Source organism: Rhipicephalus microplus, chromosome 2 (genome assembly GCF_043290135.1).
Source record: "Rhipicephalus microplus isolate Deutch F79 chromosome 2, USDA_Rmic, whole genome shotgun sequence".
NCBI lineage: Eukaryota > Metazoa > Arthropoda > Arachnida > Ixodida > Ixodidae > Rhipicephalus > Rhipicephalus microplus.
The window spans coordinates 132,357,253-132,376,869 of NC_134701.1; the positions used below are offsets into that span (position 1 = coordinate 132,357,253).

Genomic DNA, 19,617 nt, shown 5'->3' on the forward strand with positions numbered 1-19,617 from the left:
GAGACTTTGCAGAAGAACAGTTGCAACACCCCTTAGGTAAGGAGGCAGGCTTCGTGGTAGAGATGGCAAATAAAACACAGTACACTTCCACTAATTCAACTCTGATGATGATTCAACTGATCGGTCTGACTACAAGCCACCATTCATAAAATGTGATGGGACCCCAGCTTTGTAATCTACCTTTTACATAATCATGTACTAACCTTTCTCTGGCAGACGCTGGATCAACCAGTACTGCCGAAACAAAATCTTCCGATACAAGAAGTGTTTTGCAACTTTTTCACCAGGTGTAGGGTGCATTCACCATAGCATTATAAAAAAGGCAGATTTCAATCCTGAATCTTGCGTTTTCTGGATGATTTGAACATGACATGTCACTGACTTCAATGACCAGATAAACAACTTCGAAGGCTTCCAAGTAAAAATGGTAGCTCGGAAGTATTTACTATGCAATTAACAGGATTCTGTCGTGTGCTTTTATCTGTGAAGAAAATTTGCCAGAATATTGCACAGAATAAACAATTGCACAGATTAAACTTTACTACCAGCACAAAGTCCGTGTCTCCTTTTGCTGGGGCTGAAATATCGTGTCAGAATTGCCGAGTGGTCTAAGGTGCCAGGCACAAGGGAAACCTTGCCCAGTGATACGGGATTAAAGAGGCTTCTGGTCCACGTACGTGGGCGTGGGTTCAAATCCCACTTCTGACAAACTCTTTTTTTTACTTTACTACCAGAACAAAGCCAGTGTCTCCTTTTGCTGGGGCTATAACGTCGTGTCAGAAGGGCAGAGTGGTCCAAGACACCAGACCCAAGAGAAACCTTGCCCAGTGATACGGGTTGAACGAGGCTTCTGGCCACGTATGTGGGCGTGGGTTCGATTCCCACTTCTGACAAACTTTTTTTACTTTACTACCAACACAAAGTTAGTGTCTTCTTTTACTGGGGCTGACACATCGTGTCAGAATGGCCGAGTGGTATAAGGCGCCAGGCTCAAGGGAAACCTTGCCCAATGATGCGGGTTGAACGAGGCTTCTGGTCCACATATGTGGGCGTGGGTTCGGATCCCCCTTCTGACAAACTTTTTTTTACTTTATTATCAGCATAAAATCAGTGTCTTCTTTTGCGGGGGCTAAAACATCGTGTCATAAGGGCCGAGTGGTCTAAGGCGCCAGACTCAAGGGAAACCTTGCCCAGTGATACGGGTTGAACGAGGCTTCTGGTCCACGTATGTGGGCGTGGGTTCGAATTCCACTTCTGACAAACTTTTTTTTACTTGTCTACCAGCACAAAGTCAGTGTCTTCTTTTGCTGGACTGAAATATTGTGTCAGAATGGCCGAGGGGTCGAAGGCGCTAGACTTAAGGGAAACCTTGCCCAGTGATACGTGTTGAACGAGGCTTCTGGTCCACGTATGTGGGCGTGGGTTCAAATCCCACTTCTGGCAATCTCTTTTTTTACTTTACTACCAGCACAAAATCAGTGTCTCCTTTTGCTGGGGCTGAAATATCATGTCAGAATTGCCGAGTGGTCTAGGGCGCCAGACTCTAGGGAAACCTTGCCCAGTGATAGGGGTTGAACGAGGCTTCTGGTCCACGTGTGTGGGCGTGGGTTCGAATCCCACTTCTGACAAACTTTTTTTACTTTACTACCAGAACAAAGTCAGTGTCTCCTTTAGCTGGGGCTATAACGTCGTGTCAGACGGGCAGAGTGGTCCAAGACACCAGACCCGAAAGAAACCTTGCCCAGTGATACGGGTTGAACGAGGCTTCTGGCCCTCGTATGTGTGCGTGGGTTCGAATCCCAGTTTTGACAAACGTTTTTTACTTTACTACCAGCACAAAGTCAGTGTCTTCTTTTGCTGGGGCTGATATATTGTGTCAGAATGGCCGAGTGGTCTAAGGCGCCAGACTCAAGGGAAACCTTGCCCAGTGATACGGGTTGAAAGAGGCTTCTGGTCCACGTATGTGGGCGTGGGTTCGAATCCCACTTCCGACAAACTTCTTTACTTTACTACCAGCACAAAGTCAGTGTCTTCTTTCTGGGGCTGATATATTGTGTCAAAATGGCCGAGTGGTGTAAGGCGCCAGACTCAAGCGTAACCTTGCCCAGTGATATGGGTTGAATGAGGCTTCTGGAGCACGTATGTGGGCGTGGGTTTGAATCCCACTTCTGATAAACTTTTTTTACTTTACTACCAGCACAAAGTCAGTGTCTCCTTTTGCTGGGCTGACATATCGTGTAAGAATGGCCGAGTGGTCTAAGGCGCCAGACTCAAGGAAAACCTTGCCCAGTGATACGAGTTGAACGAGGCTTCTGGTCCACGTATGTGGGCGTTGGTTCAAATCCCACTTCTGACCAACTCTTTTTTTTACTTTACTACCAGCAAAAAGTCAGTGTCTCCTTTTGCTGGGGTTAAAATATTGTGTCAGAATGGTCGAGTGTCTAAGGTGACAGACTCAAAGGAAACCTTGCCCAGTGATACGGGTTGAACGAGGCTACTGGTCCGCGTATGTGGGCGTGGGTTCGATTCCCACTTCTGACAAACTCTATTTTTTTACTTTTCTACCAGCACAAAGTCAGTGTCTCCTTTTGCTGGGGCTGAAATATCGTGTCAGAAGGGCCGAGTGGTCTTAGGCACCAGACTCAAGAGAAACCTTGCCTAGTGATACGGGTAAACGAGGCTTCTGGTCAACGTATATCGGCGTGGGTTCGATTCCCACGTCTGACAAACTTTTTTTACTTTACTACCAGCACAAAGTCAGCGTCTTCTTTTGCTGGGGCTGATATATTGTGTCAGAATGGCTGAGTGGTCAAAGTCACCATACTTAGGTGAAACATTGCCCAGTGATACGGGTTGAACGACGCTTCTGGTCCTCGTATGTGGGCGTGGGTTCGAATCCCGCTTCTGACAAACTCTTTTTTTACTTTACTACCAGCACAAAGTCAGTGTCATCTTTTGCTGGAACTGATATATCGTGTCAGAATGGCAGAATTATGAAAACTGTGGAAATCGTGAAGCGTTATTGTGTTACTAGTGGCAGTGCAGTTAACCGGGGGAAGAGCCTCGGAATCTGGCATGGAGCATGGACTATGACACCCAGTACCTTTGCTAACATGCAATGGGTTCCCGCTCCCACGAATTACCTAGGCGCCTCTTTAGAGTTTTACCGTGACAGTATACCATACTGGCAGAACCAAGTTGCGGAAATGCGCGCAAGGACTGAGAGGACAAAAGGCTCGGAATTGTCCATGTTTGCACGTACCACGGTGTGTAATGTGTTTTTAATTACCAAACTGTGGTATGTGTTGAGTGTTTTGCACTGCTCACGCGTTAACATACAAAAGCTCCACAGAATTCTGGCTGTTTTTGTTTGGGGATCGGTTTGGGAGAGGACGAGCCGCACCAATTTGTTCCGACGTGCACGTGATGGAGGTCTTGGCCTGTCGCAGTTATTCCTGAGGCAAATAGTGAACCGGTTCTGCTTCCTTAGGGATGTGAAGGACCATTTTTTGTGCACTGTATTACAGCCCAGACTTAGCAAACTTGTGCCGGACTTTGTGTTATCCACCGAATGTATTGAAGGCGGGGTTTTCGGTTTTGTGAAGGAGGTTGTGATGGCTTATAAGTTCTTGCGTGCTCGATTCTCATGGGAATATCAGGCGGGAGTGAACCGAAGGAAGCTATACAAAGATATTGCGGATATACTACTCCCCGTGGCTTTGTATCGCACAATTTATAGTGCCAAGTCTGGAGGTGATTTCCTGAAGCGTGTCAAACATATCTATGTCGCTCCAGGAGCCAAGTACTTTTTCTTCAGATTGCACCCCGGGACACTAGAGGTAAAAACATGGCTACAGAAAAAAGGAATATATGTACCATGGGGTGTGCACTGTTTCTTATGTAGAAAGCCCGAACTTATTGAGCACGTCTTCTTAGAATGCTGAGAAGGCGTGTTCTTCTGGGATATATTACAAAGAACGCTGAAGAAAGGCCTCCCTTCAGACCCACAAGGAATTCGTTTCCTAACTGTGGACAACGAAGAAGGTGTCCCGTTTGACGCTGTTATGCTACTGGGTTTGCACTGCATATGGAAGTCCTGCATGGCCGCACGACATGTAGATATAGATGAAAGATCGGCACACGAGTACTTCCGCGAATCAGTGGGCAGGTTCCTGAATGCACATAAATCTTTAGATCTGATACCTGAATGGGTATCGAGGATCGAGCCCCTCATGATCATGAGACGATTTTAGCCATCACACGCCAGCCAAAATTTGGTTGCTCTTTTACCCTTGCCCATTTATGTATCTATGTCTTATGTGCCTTGCATTATTACTTTTGATTCCTGACTGTGTGTGTTTCTATGTGTACGTCTAAGCAGGCAATAAAGAAAAAAAAAGTCAGAATGGCCGAGTGGTCTGAGGCGCCAAACTCAAGGAAAACCTTGCCCAGTAATACGGGTTGCACTAGGCTTCTGGTCCACGTAGGTGTGCGTGGGTTCGAATCCCACTTCTGACAATTTTTTTCTTTACTACCAGCACAGAGTCAGTGTCATTTTTTGCTGAGCTGACATATCGTATCACAATGGCCGAGTGATCTAAGGCGCCAGACTCAAGGGCAACCTTGCCCAATGATACGGGTTGAACGAGGCTTCTGGTCCACGTATGTGTGCGTGGGTTCGAATCCCACTTCTGGCAAACTTTTTTTTACTTTACTATGAGCATAAAGTCCGTGTCTTTTTTTTGCTGGGGCTAAAACATCGTGTCAGAAGGGCCGAGTGGTCTAAGGGGCCAGACTCAAGGGAAACCTTGCCCAGTGGTACAGGTTGAACAAGGCTTCTGGTCCACGTATGTGGGCGTGGGTTCGAATCCCACTTCTGACAAACTTCTTTTACTTTACTACCAGCACAATGTCAGTGTCTTCTTTTGCTGGACTGAAATATTGTGTCAGACTGGCCGAGTGGTCGAAGACGCTAAACTCAAGGGAAACCTTGCCCAGTGATACGGGTTGAACGGGCCTTCTGGTCCACGTATGTGGGCGTGGGTTCGATTCCCACTTCTGACAAACTTGGTGTTTTTACTTTTCTACCAGCACAATGTCAGTGTCTCCTTTTGCTGGGGCTGATATATCGTGTCAGAACGGCCGAGTCGTCTAAGGCGCCAGACTCAAGGGAATCCTTGCCAAGTGATACGGGTCGGACGAGGCTTCTGGTTCACGTATGTGGGCGTGGGTTTGAATACCACTTCTGACAAACTTTTTTTTACTTTATTACCAGAACAAAGTCAGTGTCAGGTTTTTGCTGGTGGTTCTTCTCTACCACCGTCTCCGGAGGTAGTGATGTCTTCACCAACAATGTCCTTTGGTCGCTTTCCAGCTAGTCCACTGCCTGCGCTGTCGCTGATTTCCATGTCGTCTTGCAGTGTGTCTGCGTGGCTGGGAGCCTTCACAGTCGGCAGGTGCTGTTCTGGCTTGTCTGTCGTTATCGGTCTCTCTGGCTCTGGTTCGGATGCCTTGTTCTCGACCTGTTCAATGTCCATCTAACTAGGCTTGCTCAGTTTCACCAATTCTGGGGTCACCTGTTCCTTCCTCGCAGTCGCGCTCACTGCCTCTTCAGCTTCATGCTCGTCGATTAACAGCTCTGCGTGGTCGTTGCCACTCGGAGGTCCAGTGACGCTGGCATAAGACAACGTGCAGTCGTTCTCCTCGTGGCCAAATCTTCGGCAGGAGCCACAGCGTGGCACACGGCAATCTCTCCGTATGTGCCCCTTTGCTCGACAGCGTGAGCACACAGGCGCTCTGCCCAGAACAACCACCAAAGCTTGCTCACCGCTTACGTTCACTTGGTGAGGCAAGTCTTCAATTTCGACGCCCACTTTCAACCGAAGTGTCACAATACGGCTAGTGAGCCTTTTTCACTGTTGCCGTTTACACGCCACCGCTCTCTGTTGACGTCAACCACTTGGCCGTACGGCTCGAAAGCGCGTCGCACATCCTCATCGAGAACATTGTGCAGCAGCCAGTGCACTTTCATACGCACATCCTGGTTTGCCGCATCAATGACAAGACGGCGACAATTTTTTAACTTGATATCGCCTTGCGATAGAATCGTCTTGACAGCGTCCATGTTCTTGAACGTTACCGCCCACACGTGGCTCATCCTATACGCCCCCAAAGCAACCACTTCGGGGAGCAGTTGCAGGCTGGCCAAGGTGTCACGGAAATCTTCCACTCGTTAAGGTCGAGCTCGTACGTCAGCGTGCAGAAAAACCGTATTTAAAACAATACGTCCTGTAGGAAGGGTTGGGAACACAACTTCATAATCCTTAACGTCATCAAAAGACCTGTTTCCGCGGCTCAAACGGGCCGCTGATGCCGCTCCACTGGAGCTTTCCATCACACGTCCGTTCGCTTCGGCGTACGGAAGTGGAAACTCCGCGGCCATTCTGATACGATATGTCAGCCCCAGCAAAAGAAGACGCTGACTCTGTGCTGGTAGTAAAGTAAAAAAAAATTGACAGGAGTGGGATTCGAACCCACGCACACATACGTGGACCAGAAGCCTCGTTCAACTCGTATCACTGGGCAAGGTTTCCCTTGAGTCTGGCGCCTTAGACCACTCGGCCATTCTGACAAGATATATCAGCCCCAGCAAAAGGAGACACTGACTTTGTGCTGGTAGTAAAGTAAAAAAATTTCACACAAGTGGGAATCGAACCCACGCCCATATACGTGAACGAGAAGCCTCGTTCGACCCGTATCACTGGGCAAGTTTTCTCTTGAGTCTGGTGCCTTTGACCGCTCGGCCATTCTGACACGATATGTCATCCTCAGCAAAAGAAGGTTCCGACTTTGTTCTGGTAGTAAAGTAAAAAAAAAGTTTGTCAGAAGTGGGATTTGATGATATATGGTGTTTTTTGGCGCAAGGGCCATTTGAAGGCCAAAGAGCGCCAGTTCATGAGACAGGAATGTGGACAATGATTGTGATTAGCGGCTGTATAAGGGCCATAAAATTCCTTGCAGTAAAGCGGGTAAAAACATACTAGTAATAAAATCATGACTATGCCGTGAAGGTGTGCATGGTGTGAATAGGTGACAAAGGTTGGTGATAATGAAAAACGATGGTGGACATGTATGGCATTAGCACAAGTACCTCACACGTTAGTACCCTTGCGTGCAAGGGCCGTGAGGCAAGTGCTTTCCTGTGTAGCCACCGCAGCAAAAACCTCTCTAGAGAGGTCGTGCTACGGTATGCCCGGGTATATGATATGAAAATTATGGATTTCCTTTAAAAACGCTAATAATGATTTGTGACTAAAAAGCGGTTCCCTACCGACGAACATTGCAGGGTGTAAAGGTATATGTTGTCGGTAGGATAGTGGGAAGTGTTGTCTTCTTAGAGTGTCTAAATGTTTACATTGAATTAAAACGTGAAGAACTGTTAATGCCTCACCACATTTATCACACAATGGTGGATCACCACCGGACAAAAGATGTGTGTGTGTCGTGTATATGTGTCCTATCCTGAGTCTTGTTAGTGTTACCTCTGTTAGACGTGATTTTGATACTGGTGGCCAATGGCCAAGGTGTGGCTTGATAACGTGTAGTTTGTTTTGTGTGTGTGTATCCCACTTGCTCTGCCAGTAGTCCCTGAGGTTTCGTTTGAGAGACGGCTTCAGATCAAGGACCGGGATTGATGTGGGTGTAGGGGCAGTGTTTTTGTGGACGGATGCAGCAAGCTGATCCGCCCTCACGTTGCCTTGGATCTCACGGTGCCCTGGCACCCAGCACACCACAACATGTTGGTTGAGTGTGTAGAGTGTGCAAAATATGGAGTAAAGTGAGACAAGGACAGGGTTTTTTTTGTTTTTGAAGACTGTGCAGAGCCGTTACCACACTGAGGGAGTCTGTATAAATTACTGCTTTTTGTATTTGTAATTGTTTAATGTGTTTAGCTGCCACAAGTATCGCGTAAGCTTCCGCTGTGAAGATACTTGTGCCTGGATGTAGAGGGCCAGCATCCGAAAAGGAAGGGCCAACAGCAGCGTAGGACACAGAGGAGTTAGACTTAGAGGCATCTGTAAAAAACTCAGGACGTGTGTATTTGTGTTGAAGTTCCAGGAAATATGTTCGGATATGGGCAATGGGCGCATGTTTTGTAACCTCTAGAAAAGACACATCGCAGTCTATAGTCTGCCACTGCCACGGTGGCGGGTATGCTACAGGAGCCATTAAACTGTGTTCGAGTGACACTCCAGTGTCCTCAGCTAGACCCTTCAGGCGAACTGAGAAGGGCTGCCACATCGAAGGCCTGTTTTGAAACAGAATTGAGCTCGACAAATCATTAATAGTAGAGTATGAGGGGTGCCTCTTGTCTGCTTTCACCTTAAGGAAGTATACAAAGGACATGTAGGTTCTTTGCAGATGAAGCGACCACTCATTTGACTCAACATAAAGGCTTTCTACGGGGCTGGTGCGAAAAGCACCCGTAGAAAGGCGGATGCCCAAATGGTGCACGGGGTCCAGCATCTTCAAGGCACTTTGAGTAGCAGACTGATAGACAACGGCCCCATAATCTAAGCGGGTGCGAATGAGGCTTTTATAGAGGTTCATGAGGCATTGCCTATCACTACCCCACGTAGTACGTGACAACACTTTTATAACATTCATGGCTTTTAAACATTTTGTTTTTAAATACTTGATGTACGTTACGAAGGTTAACTTGTTGTCCAAGATTAAGCCTAAGAATTTATACTCGGCTTTGACGGACAGACGTTGCCCGTTCAGTCGAATGTCAGGTGCCGAGTGCATGCCTCTCTTTCGAGAGAACAAGACACACGTGCTTTTTTGTGGGTTAAGTCGAAATCCGTTTTCATCTGCCCATTTGGAGACCTTATTTAAACCCAGCTGAACCTGCCGCTCACACATGGCCAAGTTGCATGACTTGAAGCCAAGCTGAACGTCGTCGACATATGTACAATAGAACATATTGCGGGGAATGGACAAGTGCAAAGAATTCATTTTGATAATAAAAAGTGTGCAACTAAGCACGCCACCTTGTGGCACGCCTGTTTCCTGGACAAATGTTTGAGAGAGCACACTGCCCAGACGGACACGTAATGTCCGGTTTGACAGGTAACTCTCGATTATATGAAACATTCTTCCGCGCACACCAAGGTGGGACAGGTCTCTTAGAATTCCGAAACGCCATGTTGTATCATACGCCTTTTCAATATCGAGGAACACAGAGAGAAAATATTGTTCATGGACATAGGCGTCTCTGATCTGTGCCTCGATACGAACAAGGTGGTCTGTGGTGGATCTACTTTCTCGAAACCCGCACTGAAATGGGTCGAGCAAATTGTTTGTTTCAAGGATATGTACAAGTCGGCAGTTTATGATCTTTTCGAATACTTTGCACAAGCAGCTTGTAAGTGCAATAGGCCTATAACTTGAAGCTAAAGAAGGGTCCTTGCCCTTTTTCAAAATGGGAATAATAATAGCCTCTTTCCAGGAGGTAGGGATCGTGCCAGAAAACCAGATAGTATTGTACAAACAAAGTAGGGTTTTTCGTGTTTCAGCTGGTAGGTTTTTTAGCATTTCATACACCACACGGTCAGAACCTGGGGCAGAAGTGCTGCAGGAGTTTAGAGATGTTCGGAGCTCCGCTAGACTGAAAGCTTGGTTGTATGCCTCGTATCTAGTGGATTTGTGTTCGAGTTTCTGCTTTTCTATTCTTGTTCGGTATTTTTGGAAAGTGTCAGTATAGTGGGACGAGCTGGATACCCGTTCAAAGTGTGCCCCGAGGAAGTTCGCCTGATCTTCCAAGGTATCACCTTGAGTGTTTACGAGTGGAAGTGTGTGTACTTGTTTCCCTGCTATCCTACCGACCATGTTCCAGACTTTTGCCTCCTGTGTGTATGAATTGATCCCTGACAAAAACTTCTGCCAGCTTTCTCTTCTGGCCTGCCGACGCGTTCTCCTTCCTTGAGACTTTATTTTCTTGAACGTGTCAAGATTTTCCGCTGTTGGCGAGTTGCGCAGCAATCTCCATGCCCTGTTCTGTTCCTTTCGCGCATTACGACACTCCGTGTTCCACCATGGGACGTGTCGTTTACCGGGCATTCCCGATGTTTGCAGTATGCACCTGGCTGCTGCGTCAGTTAGAAAAGCTGTGAAGTACTTCACAGCTTCATCTATGCCTAATCCGCATATTTCGGTCCAACTTAAGTGAGTAATTTTTTGAAATTGTTCCCAGTCAGCTTTGTTTATCAGCCATTTGGGAACATGTGGAGGACATTCATGTATTATTGGTGTACTCAAAACCAAAGGAAAATGGTCACTTCCGTATGGGTTATTTATGACTTTCCACTGAAGTAATGGTACAAGTGAAGGAGATGCGATACTGAGGTCTATGGAGGAGTAAGTATTGTTTGCAAGGTTATAATATGTTGCCTGTTTTCTATTCAACAGGCAAGCACCTGATGAAAAGAGGAACTGTTCGATGAGACGACCTCGTGCATCACATCAACAGTCACCCCATAAACTGCTGTGCGCATTCAGGTCCCCTAGAACCAGATAAGGTTCTGGTAACTCGTCTATTAAAGAGTGAAAATCATGTTTTTCCAGGCGGTGTTGCGGCGGTATGTATAGAGAGCAGATGGTGACGAGCTTATTCAATAGAACTGCTCGAACAGCCACTGCCTGTAGGGATGTTAGTAGTGGTAGATGGCTACATGCTACTCCTCGATTAACAATAATGGCTACACCACCAGATGATGCCACAGCATCATCTCTGTCCTTTCGAAAGACAACATATTGACGCAAAAAATTTGTATTCTTGGATTTTAAGTGTGTTTCCTGTACACACAGCACTTTTGGAGAATGTTTGTTTAGAAGTTCTTGGACATCGTCGAGGTTTCGAAGTAGTCCTCTGACGTTCCATTGTATAATTTGTGTCTCCATTATGGGAGTAAAGAAGTGCTGTGTGTACGAAATGAGTGTGGCTGGTGTCTAAAGAGAGAAGTGACTTATCTTACAGAGCCTTTAGAAGGCCCTGTAATTACCGTTTTGTCTTTTTTAGAGCGGTCGAGGGAACCCCGCCGCTCTTTTGGCGCAGTCTGCGCCGGTGCAGTTGATGTGTCCATCGCCTCAGGAGAGGCGACAGATAATGTTTTCGTTGTAGGCTTCGTCGTGACAGACGGAGCCTTAAACCCCACCGGGCTGGAGGTCGAGGGGACCTCTTTAGTTTGTGTGGTGCCCTGGCTGCTGCCAAGGTTCACAGGAGCCTTTGGTGGGGCTGTATTCAAGGAGGGTGGGGCAGCCGAGGCTGCTCCCCCCATGGGGGCTTGTGGCGTTTGCCTCGGCACGCTGGGCGTGGTCCAAGGCATTGCCGAAAACCGAAGTGGTGCTGACCCCCCTCGCATCACTTCGGCATACGATGTGTTCCCAGAAAAATGCGGGGAAACGCGCTGCCGCGCTTCACGGAAGCTTATGTTCAATTTAAACTTTGTACTAATAATTTCTTTTTCCATTTTCCATGCTACGCATGACCTGGAATATGCAGGATGGTCATCCTCACAGTTTGCGCAGTGCACTTGTAGCTGACAGTCATCGTCAGCGGTATGACCTTTGGTGCCGCATTTCGCGCAGGTAATCTGTCCTCGGCAGCTCTGGGAGCCGTGCCCAAACCTCTGACACTTAAAGCAGCGCCTCGGGTTGGGTATGTATGGTGTAACTGGCAGTTTAAGATATCCTGTTGCTATTTCAGTTGGGAGGGTGCTAGATGCGAAAGTTAGTATGATGTGCTTCGTTGGGATTTTCTTATTTTCTCTTCTTATTTTGATACGCAGCACCTGAATGACGTTTTCCTCTTTCCAGCCTGTTAGAAGTTCATCATCAGAGAGGTCCATCAGGTCTCCATCTGATACAACACCCTTCACTGTGTTCAAGGTTCGATGCGGTGTGATTTTGATCGGCTGATCCCCAAATGCTGTGAGTTTATGTAGTCTCTGGTACTGTGCGTTGTCTTTTAATTCAAGTAACAGGTCACCAATGGCAGTCTTTGTGGCCTTGTAGCCTGCGCCCAGCGTTTCTATGAGACATTTGGACACAAGGAAAGGTGAAATACTTCTAGCTTTCTTTTCTGTACTTTCACAGTGAATTATGTGGTATTTGGGGAAGTTATCTTTTTTGTTTGGAACAAACTCAAAAATTGCATCGGTGCGCCACCTCTTGGAGGGGCGATTAGTTGTAAGAGGGCTAGGGGTTCCCATAAAATTGATAGCTTATTCGGCGGCCATGCCAGCCACCCACCACCGAGCCCAACAAGGGGACGCTGCGAGACGCGAAGGAGGCGCAGGCGCCAGCCGTACATGGCCGCTATAACCTAATATATCTACCCAAGGTTGGATATTTACACTAGGTTAACCCTTGCCGCCAGGAAAAACTGGAAGTAAAATGAAGTGAGGAGAAGACAGGAAAGATGTAAAGTGAGAACAAAAGACGAAGATGTAGGGAGAGAGAGATAGGAAAAGGCGACTGCCGATTTCCCCTGGGTGGGTCAGCCCAGGGGTGCCGTCTACGTGAAGCCGGGGCCAAAGGGGTGTGTTGCCTCGGCAGGGGGGCCTTCAAGGTCCAATCACCCAGCGTCGGCTCAACCCCCATGATCCCCTTTTCCCCGAACACGGCAAAGCCACGCACGGCTAGGCGTGGGACGGAGTAGAAACTCCCCCGTTAGCTCGGGTCCGTGGTGTCGCTACACACCAAACGCCTACTTGCGCAGGCGCCCCTGCGGGGGGAGAAGTGGGATTTGAATCCACCCCCACATACGTGGACCAGAAGCCTCGTTCAACCCGTATCACTGGGCAAGGTTTCCCTTAAGTCTGGCGCCTTCGACCATTCGACCATTCCGACAGATGTTTTCGCCCCAGCAAAAGGAGACACTGGCTTTGTTCTTGTAGTAAAGTAAAAAAAAGTTTGTCAGAAGTAGGATGCAAATCTACGCCCACATATGTGGACCAGAAGCCTCGTTCAACCCGTATCACTGCGCAAGGTTTCCTTTAAGTCTAGCGCCTTCGACCACTCGGTCATTCTGACACAATATTTCAGCCCAGCAAAAGGAGACACTGACTTTGTTCTGTTAGTAAAGTAAAAAAAAGTTTGTCAGAAGTGGGATTTGAACCCACGCCCACATACGTGGACCAGAAGCCTCGTTCAACCCGTAACACTGGGCAACGTTTCCCTTAAGTCTGGCGCCTTCGACCACACGGCCATTCTGACACGATATTTCAGCCCAGCAAAAGGAGACACTGACTTTGTTCTGGTAGTAAAGTAAAAAAAAGTTTGTCAGAAGTGGGAATCCAACCCACGCCAACATACGTGGACGAGAAGCCTCGTTAAACCCGTATCACTGGGCAAGGTTTCCCTTAAGCCTGGCGCCTTCGACCACTCGGCCATTCAGACTTTTTTTTTTTTTTTAATTTATTGCCTGGCATGGACATTGTACAGGGCAATCATTGCACACACATATATTACAATACAAAAAAAGAAAAAAAAAAGAAAAAAAAACAAGCATTGCCATCAGTCCCATTTGTACTGATGTTGTCCTCTTAAAAATACTTAAGGTTTGCCAGGGGTTCAAACCTTGACAACCATTCTGGCTCGATATCCTCTATTTTGCTACACTCAATGAATGCAGACATGCTTTGCCTGAAATAAATTACTGCTGGCTTTGCGTCCGGGTCGAAATGGTATCCGGCCATTCGTGCACGCCATATACAGTGGAGACCGGTCAACATCACTACATCAAATGGGACCCCATCATCATTTGTTACTGCGAGGTACCTTATTCCGTGTGGGTCTAGTGGAAAATCCTTCTTTATTGTCCTCTGTAATATGTCCCAAAAATGTACCCCTTCCCAACAATGCAAAAAAACATGGTCTATTGTTTCTGGTTTCTTACATATCAAGCAGTGTGACCCCCATGGTGTAAAAAAACCCCGTTCCTCTGTGAAAGTCTTTACTGATAGTGTTCCTGTGTGTAACTTGAAGAAAAAAGTTTTCACCCCTGTAGGTACCTGCATGTTTCTCACCCGCTTCAGTACATTTTGTCCCGGTCTTCCACTGTATATGGCCCTGTACAATGGTACTGGCAAAACCATAGCACATACATCTTTGTACAATTCTTTTCTTCTAACACTTGCTAGATAATCTATCGAAAAGCGTACAGATAAAAAACGTACACTGTCTACCACTTCCTTGAGATACCCACGCAACGTCACGGGCCGGCTATCCGTAGTAACAACAAAATCTGGTAAGGCACTGCCTAACCTGAGCTGGCATACCGTACGCAAAAACGGATCCCTGACGTCACGGAAAAACAAAAATCTATTTACTACTTGTCTCACAAATAGGTGCGCCAAACCAAGACCTCCGTCCTTCACGCACCTGAACAAGTTGGTCCGTCTGCACCTTTCCCATTTCGAGCCCCATATAAAAACTGCGAACACTCTGTGCAGCCTTTGCACGTTGATCCTTGAACAATGTAACACCTGCATCACATACCACAGTTTAGCGATAAAAAACATGTTGCACACAGTAGCCCTAGCGAAAACAGACAGGTTCATGCCTTTCCACCTGTCTGCTTTTTCCTTCGTCTCTTTTGTTTGACGCGACCAATACTCCTCGCTGCCGTTATAACATTCCAGGGGAACACCGAGGTACCTTGTCGGTGTTTCCGTCCAGTGCACATTCGCAAAAAGGTCCGGCTTTGAAGGCCACCTTCCGTGCCAAAGCCCCAGAGATTTCGCCCAGTTTACGCGGCTTCCTGTGACGCTACAAAAATGTTTCACAACACTTATCGTTTCCTCTACACTTTCTTTGTTCGTACAACACACCGCAATGTCGTCTGCATATGCCAGCAGCTTAACTTCCACTGCCGCCAAGCTGAAGCCACGAATTTTTTCATTTTCATTTATCGCTAAGCACATCGCTTCGATGTAAATACAAAACAAAAGTGGACTGAGGGGGCAGCCTTGACGCACAGAACGCATTACGTGAATGGGGGCCCCCAAAGACTTGTTAACAATTAAACGTGTTGTGCAGTTCTGGTACGCCAAGGCCACTCCCTCCTTGATGATGGAACCGACATTAATATGATCTAAGATGACAAACAAAATATCATGCGCAACACAATCAAAAGCTTTCTCCAGGTCTATCTGGAGCAGAGCAACGCCAAGTGAATCTTCGTCACAACACTCTAGCACACACCGCATCTTGTGAATGTTTGAGCTAATGGTTCTGCCTTTGATTCCACAAGTTTGGTGCTCTCCAACAATTTCTTTAATGACACCTTGAAGTCGCGCTGCCAGAACCTTCATAAAAATCTTGTAGTCGACATTGGTCAGCGATATGGGCCTATACGATGTCACCAGTTTAAGTTTTTCCCCTTCGTCCGTTTTAGGAATTAATATCGTATGCGCTTTGCTGAAGGAGGGCGGCAGAGTTTTCCGTTCGTACGCCTCATTGAACAGCTCAGCTAACCCCGGGGACAGTTCTATTCTAAACGTCTTATACCATGCTGCGGTTAGGCCATCGGGTCCCGGTGACTTTCCGGGGTTCAGATGACCAATCGCGCGTTCCACTTCACCTTCCGTTATTCTGCCTTCTAAAAGCTTTTTTGTGTCGTCACTAAGCCGCGGCAAGCGCTTGAGAAACTCTTCTTTAAAACCATGTACATTCGCTTTTCGAATTGCAAAAAGTGACTGATAATACGCAACAAAGGCCCGTTCGATGCTTTCATTGTCGCTCGCGAGAGTCCCGTTGCAATAGACCTTATCGATGTGGTTTCGGCGTCCTTGCGCTTTTTCGAGACCAAGCGCCCTTTTTGTGGGCGTCTCACCCGCGGCAAGATCATTTGCGCGCGCGCGAACCCAGGCGCCTCGATAACGCTCTCTGTCATGCAGTTCTAATTTTTCCTTGACACTGCGCACCTCGTCTTTGCAAGTCCCAGGCTCCCGACTTTCTAGGGCTATCAGCTGCTGCAGTGTTTTCTTAAGACTTCTTTCTTTTATTTGCGCTTCGAATTTTAGCGTGCTCGATCTGTCAAGCGCTTTCATTTTCACCTTCTGCTTTAAACACTCCCATTTCTCTGCTACTGTTTCCGTTTTTTCCATAAGCACTTCATTAATGGTCTCGTGCACTGCTTCTAAAAATGGTTCATCTTTTAGTAACAATGCGTTCAGTTTCCATAAATCCCAGTTGAAAACCTTACGCTGTTTCTTCATGCCTATGCGACACACAACCAAACAGTGATCTGAAAACGACACTAGCTCAACCGAAAAATCGTGACACATAGGCAATACATCTAGGGATAGGTATATGCGGTCTAAACGTGCATGGCTATTGCCATGAAATCGCGTGTAGATCACTTCGCGATTTGCTGCCACACATTCATACACGTCTTCCAAGTCATTTTCGGTTATTAATTTGCCTAGCACGTCACTGCTTTTGTCACGAACGCCAGTGCTATTGACTCTATCGCGAGCCCTTAAAACACAGTTAAAATCACCTAACAAAACCACCCTCTTATCACACTTTGTCCACTGAAACAGGTTAGAAAAAAACTGAGCACGCTCTTCTACACTATTCGGTGCGTATACGCATATAACTCTGAATTCAGTGGCACCATAAACAAAGTCACAATAAACAATTCTGCCCGACTGGCATGAAAAAACACTTTGCACAAGAAGGCTTTGCAATTTTTTTACAAAAAGAACACAACCCGCGGACGTTCCTATCGAGTGGCTTACGACCGCGTAATATCGGTCAGTGAAACGGCGCACCATGCTCCCGGTCTCCTCCTCTCCGTCTACCTTAGTTTCCTGGACGGCTAGGACGTCTATGTCTTGGTCTGTGAGCAACCGATAGAGCTGACTTTGCCTACGCCTAGCCGCCAACCCTCTGACGTTAAGCGTAGCTATACTGAATGGCGGAGTTAATGCCATAGTGACTTGTTCGCTAAAGGAGTAGGCCCGGAGCATGGCGCTTACCCTTCACGACCAGCCCTCGGCTAGCCGCCTCCAGGACCATCCTGCTTCCCAGCGCTGTTTTCTTTTGCCTTGTCCTCCAGTCTCCGGTCGGTAGGGACTTTCGGCTTAGGTTTGAGACTACGCCGCCTCCCTTGCGGCGCCTTCGCAGGCGGCTCCTGGCTGCTGGTGGACGACGCCCCGTCCTGCTCTACCGAGTCGTCGAGTGGACGCTTTAGCGTGGCGCTGGTCACGCACATCTCGTCGTCGCTGTCCGCCGCCGTCTCTCCCTGACCCTCCGTTGTATCAGCTGTCCCCACTGGAACCACGTCCGTCTCGACCCGCTCAGGCTCGGCCGCTGACGGGGCGCTGGCCGGTGTAGTCGAAAGCTGGAGAGTCTCCGGAAACTTGGGTGTGTCTGCCGGCGCCGCCCCTCCAGTAGTCACAGGGACCACTGGGCTTCCGACCCCTTTGGCGGCGTCCTCTGCCTCGGCCGCGTCCATGACGTGATCAGCCATCGCCTCGTTCTTCGCTGGCCCCATTGCACTGGCGTACGTTCGAACGCAATCCGCCTCGACGTGTCCGAAGCGTTTGCACCGCGAGCAACGGGGAACCTTGCACTCTCGGCGGACGTGCCCTTTGCCCTGGCAGCGCAAGCATTGCATCGGCCGACCAGGCACAACCAGCAAGGCCAGCTCTCCATCGATCCTGATCTGGTGCGGAAGGTCTTCGACCCTGACGCCGCTTTTCAGCTTCAGGTGAGCTGTTCTCGTGGTCGAACACTTGTCGGCCATGCCCGGGACACGCCACCGCTCACGGCTCACCTCCACGACCTTGCCGAAAGCCGACAGCGCCGTCCGTACTTCTTCGTCGCTCACCCCGTGAAGCAGCCAGTGAATTCGTAGCCGCACCTGCTGGTCCTGTGGGTCGACGACGACGCAGCGCCGCCCCTTCACCTGCAGCTCCTTCAAGGCGAGCAGGCGTTTCGTGGGAGCGGCATCATTGAATGTCACCGCCCACAAGTGGTTAACCTGGTATGCACCGAGGCTTACCACATCCGGCAGCAGGCCCGTTGGCGTCAATGCGTCCCTGAAATCTTCGACCTTGTATGGCCTCGCTCGTACATCACCGTGTAAAAACACGGTGTTGATAACAAGTCGTCCTTTTGGCATTTGCGGCAAAATAAACTGGTATTCGCTATCTCCGTTCCTGTTTCCGCGGCTAAGATTGGCCGCTGTCGCCGCTCCGCTGGAGCTCATGATCCTGCGATCCGTTCAGCACGACTGCCGGAAGCAGAATGGCACTCGGCCATTCAGACATAATATTTCAGCCTAGCAAAAGGAGACACTGACTTTGTTCTGGTAGTAAAGTAAAAAAAGTTTGTCAGAGGTGTGATTCGAACCCACGCCCACATACGCGGACCAGAAGCCTCGTTCAACCCGTATCACTGGTCAAGGTTTCCCTTAAGTCTGGCGCCTTAGACCACTCGGCAATTATTACACGATATTTCAGCCCCAGCAAAAGGAGACACTGACTTTCTGCTGGTAGTAAAGTAAAAAAGAGTTTGTCAGAAGTGGGATTTGAACCCACGCCCACATACGTGGACCAGAAGCCTCGTTACACTCGTATCACTGGGCAAGGTTTCCCTTAAGTCTGGCGCCTTAGACCACTCGGCCATTCTGATACAATATGTGAGCCCCAGCAAAAGAAGACGCTGACTCTGTGCTGGTAGTAATGTAAAAAAAATTGACAGAAGTGTGATTCGAACCCACGCCCACATACGTGGACCAGAAGCCTCGTTCAACCCGTACCACTGGGCAAGGTTTCCCTTAAGTCTGGCGCCTTCCACCACTCGGCCATTCTGACACGATATTTCAGCCCAGCAAAAGGAGACACTGACTTTGTTCTGGTAGTAAAGTAAAAAAAAGTTTGTCAGAAGTGGGAATCGAGCCCACGCCCACATACGTGGACGAGAAGCCTCGTTCAACCCGTATCACTGGGCAAGGTTTCCCTTAAGTCTGTCGCCTTCGACCACTCGGTCATTAAGACACAATATTTCAGCCAACAAAAGGAGACACTGACTTTGTTCTGGTAGTAAAGTAAAAAAAGTTTGTCAGAAGTGTGATTCGAACCCACGACCACATACGTGGACCAGAAGCCTCGTTCAACCCGCATCACTGGGCAAGGTTTCCCTTCAGTCTGGCGCCTTAGACCACTCGGCAATTATTACGGGATATTTCAGCCCCAGCAAAAGGTGACACTGACTTTGTGCTGGTAGTAAAGTAAAAAGAAGGGTTTGTCAGAAGTGGGATTTGAACCCACGCCCACATACGTGGACCAGAAGCCTCGTTAGACACGTATCACTGGACAAGGTTTCCCTTATGTCTGGCGCCTTCGACCATGCGGCCATTCTGACACGATGTTTTAGCCCCAGCAAAAGGAGACACTGGGTTTGATCTTGTAGTAAAGTAAAAAAAGTTTGTCAGAAGTAGGATTCAAATCCACGCCCACATACGTGGTCAGAAGCCTCGTTCAACCGGTATCACTGGGCAAGGTTTCCCTTAAGTCTGGCGCCTTCGACCACTCGGCCATT

At 48.2% G+C, this 19,617-nt stretch overlaps 7 non-coding genes across 7 annotated transcripts; 4 read left to right on the plus strand and 3 right to left on the minus strand.

The window, feature by feature from the left end:
• The first annotated feature begins 1,324 nt into the window (after positions 1–1,324).
• On the plus strand, positions 1,325–1,443 carry TRNAL-UAA (transfer RNA leucine (anticodon UAA)). The gene is made up of 2 exons: positions 1,325–1,362; positions 1,398–1,443. It is a non-coding gene; the product is annotated as a tRNA-Leu (tRNA).
• A 432-nt stretch (positions 1,444–1,875) lies between these two features.
• Positions 1,876–1,994, plus strand: TRNAL-CAA (transfer RNA leucine (anticodon CAA)). The gene is made up of 2 exons: positions 1,876–1,913; positions 1,949–1,994. It is a non-coding gene; the product is annotated as a tRNA-Leu (tRNA).
• A 61-nt stretch (positions 1,995–2,055) lies between these two features.
• On the plus strand, positions 2,056–2,174 carry TRNAL-CAA (transfer RNA leucine (anticodon CAA)). The gene is made up of 2 exons: positions 2,056–2,093; positions 2,129–2,174. It is a non-coding gene; the product is annotated as a tRNA-Leu (tRNA).
• Positions 2,175–4,763: 2,589 nt separating this feature from the next.
• Positions 4,764–4,882, plus strand: TRNAL-CAA (transfer RNA leucine (anticodon CAA)). The gene is made up of 2 exons: positions 4,764–4,801; positions 4,837–4,882. It is a non-coding gene; the product is annotated as a tRNA-Leu (tRNA).
• Positions 4,883–13,159: 8,277 nt separating this feature from the next.
• TRNAL-UAA (transfer RNA leucine (anticodon UAA)) lies at positions 13,160–13,278 on the minus strand. Its single transcript has 2 exons — positions 13,241–13,278; positions 13,160–13,205 (listed from the first exon to the last, which is right to left on the minus strand). It is a non-coding gene; the product is annotated as a tRNA-Leu (tRNA).
• Positions 13,279–18,589: 5,311 nt separating this feature from the next.
• Positions 18,590–18,708, minus strand: TRNAL-UAA (transfer RNA leucine (anticodon UAA)). Its single transcript has 2 exons — positions 18,671–18,708; positions 18,590–18,635 (listed from the first exon to the last, which is right to left on the minus strand). It is a non-coding gene; the product is annotated as a tRNA-Leu (tRNA).
• Positions 18,709–18,771: 63 nt separating this feature from the next.
• On the minus strand, positions 18,772–18,890 carry TRNAL-UAA (transfer RNA leucine (anticodon UAA)). The gene is made up of 2 exons: positions 18,853–18,890; positions 18,772–18,817 (listed from the first exon to the last, which is right to left on the minus strand). It is a non-coding gene; the product is annotated as a tRNA-Leu (tRNA).
• Between the last annotated feature and the right edge of the window lie 727 nt (positions 18,891–19,617).